General features: G+C 38.6%; 1 protein-coding gene and 1 long non-coding RNA gene across 3 annotated transcripts in view; one reads left to right on the top strand and one right to left on the bottom strand.

The window, feature by feature from the left end:
- LOC147836235 (uncharacterized) overlaps positions 1-3,036 on the top strand; it is a 6,992-nt gene extending 3,956 nt beyond the window's left edge. The window contains exons 2-3 of the long non-coding RNA XR_015496630.1: positions 1-482; positions 1,044-3,036. The exon at positions 1-482 is cut by the window's left edge and continues 135 nt beyond it. This is a non-coding gene — a long non-coding RNA (uncharacterized LOC147836235). The remainder of the gene's footprint in view (positions 483-1,043) is intronic.
- The window catches only part of LOC101886560 (sodium/potassium/calcium exchanger 3), a 59,759-nt gene that overhangs the window by 34,642 nt on the left and 20,117 nt on the right, over positions 1-5,000 (bottom strand). The window lies entirely within an intron of this gene.

Below are 5,000 nucleotides of genomic sequence, written 5' to 3' on the forward strand. Positions count from 1 at the left end.
AAAAGGAGGGACGAGGAGATGACAAGCAGCGCAGAAGTGCAACGGCTAAAAATACCCCACTTCTCTCTCCCAGGGGGAACGACTGGAGGTTCTGTGAGAAAGACGCGCATATGAGATGTGTTTGACTCCAAGAAAAATAGGAAAGTGTGTAAATCAGATGGCGGAGCAAGTGGAGCAGGCTAAATAGCGGATCATGCTAGGAAAATGGGAACTTTGTGTTTTGTTTTTCTGGGATTTTTTTTTCAGTCCAACCTTAGTCAACCTTAGTAACCTTAGTGTTTTAGTCAATGCAACATGGACTCACTGTTGGGAAAAACCTACTGAAGTCAGAATTATTGACCCCCCTGTATATTTGTCCCCAATTTATATTTAACAGAAAGAAGATTATTTCAACACATTTTCAAACATAATAGTTTTAATAACTCATCTCCAATAACTGATTTATTTTATCTTTGCCATGATGACAGTAAAGCAGGGCCGGAGTGGGACTCGTTTTCAGCCCTGGAGTTTCAAGCCTCATACCGGCCCACCTCAGTTCACCACTGACTATATTAAAATAAGGTTATTTCCAATTCAGTTTCTAATTACACTATCACGTCTTTTTTGAGAAAACAGCTCTTTTAGAACTTCAAATGTTAAACAACCCTTACAGTATTATGTCTTAACAATAAAAATGAAAAAAAAAAAAATTGTTACTCAGACAAGGACCGAACCCAGGTCAGCCGCGTCATTATCTAATCGTACTAACCACTGTGCCACAACAGCTGTATGGTAAACAGTGACTTATCTAGTTATATGATCATTAACCTGCAGGCTGCATCCTGCTCACGAGGCTACGAGAAAATAGATAAAAAGAGCAGAGCTGCGGTAAAATAATGAATAAGAAGACTCTGGTCAAGTAAATAAATAAATTATTTTTAAAAAGTGTGACTGTTGAGAGCAACAGATTCTGGAACTAGGGACACCGGCCCTCGCGGCCAAAAAACGGACCGGCCCACCGGGAATTCTCCCGGTCCTCCCGATTAGCCAATCCGGGCCTGCAGTAAAGACACTAGTATTCAATTTAAAGCGACATTTAAAGGCTTAATTAGGTTAACTAGGCAGGTTAGGGTAATCAGGCAAGTCATTGAATAACGATGGTTTGTCGATGGTTCCGTCTGGATTTTGCCTACCCAAATTTAAAAGCTTGCCAAATCCACATGCAGAGGTGTAAATGCCAAAAATTGGTATCATTTTAAAGAAAACCCTTTGAATTATCATAAAACACAATTGAAAGCAGAGGTCTCGTTAGACTTTCTCAATGTCATTTTGACAGAGAGGGTTGTAAAGATTCCATCATAACCAGCCTGATCTCACGAGAAAACGTAACGTTTTGCCAGTTTAGTGGTTAATTCGTACGAGTTCAGTCGTACGAAATTGTACGATTTTAAAAAGAAGGCGTGGCACCAAACCCCATCCCTAAACCCAACCGTCTTTGGGGGATGAGCAAATCGTACCAAATTGTACGAATTAAATCGTACGTATTGATACGAATTATACGCTACTAAATCAAAAAGTTACGAATTGCCGTGAGATTGTGTTGTCATAACCTGTTATTGCCCGTCATTTAGTTTGCATATTTTCGAATCGCTTTTAATTCATTGATTTATTCATTTTCTTGTCGGCTTAGTCCCTTTATTAATCCGGGGTCGCCACAGCGGAATGAACCGCCAACTTATCCAGCAAGTTTTTTTACGCAGCGGATGCCCTTCCAGCCGCAACCCATTTCTGGGAAACATCCACACACACTCTCATACACTACGGACAATTTAGCCTACCCAAATCACCTGTACCACATGTCTTTGGACTGTGGGGGAAACCGGATCACCCAGAGGAAACCCACACGAAGACAGGGAGAACATGCAAACTCCACACAGAAACGCCAACTGAGCCGAGGTTCGAACCAGCGACCCAGCGACCTTCTTGCTGCGAGTCGACAGCACTACCTACTGCGCCACTGCCTCGCCCCTAATCACTTTTTACATTCATATTTTAATAATGAACTTGCATGACGAGCATATAGGCTAAATTATTCATTTATTTATTCATTTACAAAACTTCTATCTGCCTTAACCTTAACTTTAACTTTATCTTTCTCCTGCGTCGACCTGAACTGCGTGCTTGCCTGTGCGTAATCAAACGCATCAAGAGAGACTGATGCAGAGGCAGTTGTCATTAAACTCTGTGTCTCTTTGCCTCTGAAAGTCGACTTCTCGTGATAGTTTTAATTTTGCTCTGGAGGCTGAAGCCGCGTTCTGCTGCCACACAGGAGACCAGAATTACTAGCGCCACTTCAGCCAGCGTTTTGTAGTTAGCAAACATTTCTCCTAGGGAAGAGATCAGAAGTTCCTCTGAATGTGGGATTTTCCGATCCTGCAAGCACTCGTTTCAATACTGCAGCACGTGCTCCTTCTGCACCTGCGTTTGATAGTGCTCACAACACACTCCAAAGCACCTGACCTCCTTGCTGCCACTTGGTTGGCCCGTAACAGCAGTCGGCGACTGAGGATTTTTGTCTGTTTGTTCTTCATCGTCTACCGCATCACTTCCTCTTTTTCCACCTTTATTATTAATATCACAACCATTTGGCCACATAAAGAAACTTCTCACACTCAGCTGCTGTGACATTTTTGCAACCAACTACGCAGCGGTGACAAAGAGGAGACAAAACAAGGACAGTCGCCATCAGCTGGACAGGAGTGGGAATTACAGTTAGCTACAAATTACAAAAGGGTATATGCCGAGCTAGTGCTGTTCCCGTGCTGATACACTTCCGGAGACCTGTTATTGTGAACTTTTTTCCATTTTATACGGTTCCTTATACAGCATCGATGTTGTAATGTCATTAAAATACATTCAGCTAAATAAACTTTAGCATTTATTTGGTTGCTCGAGCGTAAAACGAGACAAAAAGCTGTTTACTCGCACGCGCCCGTCAAAATCGGCTGGCTAACGCAAAAGCTCCATTGAATATACTGGGGTAAAATAAATGCTCATTTGGGAAATGTTTGAAAAATATAAAAAACACACAAGAGCGAATCATTTTGAGCTTATATATAAATATATATATATATATATATATATATATATATATATATATATATATATATATATATATATATACACACAATTCAGTGCAGTTTCCAGCTAAAATGAACACTAAGGGTGATAAAACACAAATACAACAAATGTTGCTTTGATTAAAACATGAAACATTGTGCCCCGATGTTTGCCCTGGCTCTATATTATTCATCTGACCTGTGAATGCTGTCAGACGGTGGAGAGAAGAGAAAGGCGAGTGCGAATAAATGGCCATCTGATATCAGGTATCTCGATGAGAAACGTGTCGCACAGCTTTCCTTCATATGTGGGAGAGGGTGAGAAACACACAATGAGGTGCAAAAACGCCGAAAATAAAGCCTTATATCAGACTGATGTGAGAAAATGAGACAAAAAAATAGCTTAAAGTTCACCTCCAGTTTTAATATAGTTTCAACACTTGCAGTCATAAAGGCTGATGGAAAGGTAAGTTAAAGGGGAGCTATTGTGCAAAAATCACTCTTATAAGGGGTTTAAACACAGCAGTGTTGCAGCAGCGTGCAGTGGTGGAAAGAGTACTGACAAATCATACTTAAGTAAAAGTAACATTACTAGCCCAAAAATGTAGTGCAAGTAGAGTAAAAGTATCTGTTGTGAATATTACTGTAAGTATGAGTACAAAGTAACCCTTTTAAAAGTACTCGAGAGTAGTGAGTAGCGAGTATTATGCTTTTAAAAGTCATTTTGCATTTACATGCAGTTTTTGCAGGGATGTGTAAACGTAACATTCTGTAGTGCATTTAGTGGTCTTCCTATATTCGTTTGTTCCTTCCAACATTTCTTCCATAGTTTGTTTGTTCTGTCCTTCCTTCATTTGTTCATTCCTTCCTTCTTTCCTTTGGTCCTTCCTTCGTTCCCCCCTTCATTTGTTCGCTCATTCATATTTTTGTTCCTCCCTTCTTAGGTCCTTTGTTCATTCGTTCATTCCTTTCTTAGTTTGTTCAGTTCTTCCTTGAATCCTTCATTCATTAGTTTGTTTGTTCATTTATATTTTTGTTTACTTTCTTCATTAGGTCCTTTGTTCTGTCCTTCCTTTATTCGTTTGTTCATTCCTTTGGTCCTTCCTTTGTTCCTCCCTTCATTTGTTCGCTCATTCATTCTTTCGTTTAAAATTTTGTCCTTACCCTCATGAGATCCTTTGTTCATTCATTTGTTTGTTCGTTTGTTCCTTCCTTCCCTTCTTTAGTTTGTTCAGTCCTTTCTTGAATCCTTTCTTCATTCATTTGGTCCTTCCTTCCTTTATTCGGTCCTTTCTTCCATTTTTTCATTCGTTGACCCAGCTGTGTCAGTTGCCGTTTCTGTGTGGAGTTTGCATGTTCTCCCCGTGTTGGCGTGGGTTTTTTCCGGGTGCTCCGGTTTACCCCACTGCCCAAACACATGCGCTATAGGGGAACTGAATAAACTAAAGTGGCCGTAGTGTAAAAGTGTATGTATGAATGAATGTGCTTCCCAGTATTGGATTGTGGCTGGAAGAGCATTCGCTGTGCAAAACATATGCCAGAACAGTTGGAGGTTCATTCCACTGTGGTGACTCTTGATAAGTAAGGGACTAAGTCGAAGGAAAATGAATGAATAAATTAATTATTTATAAAAATGTTGATCTTAAAATTGTATAAAAATAGCTTTTTTCCAGATAAGAAAAAATATTTTTCCTAAATAAATAAATTTTTTATAAATAAAGTAAAATAAATAAATGAATAAATAAATAAAAATTATGTTTTAAAAAAATGATTAATCTTTACAAATAAAATAAAATAAAAAATAAATATATAAATATAAAAAATCATGTTTTTATAAATTAATAAATAAATAAATAAATACATTTTTATAAATTAAGTAAAATAAATAATGAATAAATAAAT

This window comes from Danio rerio, chromosome 7 (assembly GCF_052040795.2).
Source record: "Danio rerio strain M-AB ecotype USA chromosome 7, GRCz13ab, whole genome shotgun sequence".
Lineage (NCBI taxonomy): Eukaryota > Metazoa > Chordata > Actinopteri > Cypriniformes > Danionidae > Danio > Danio rerio.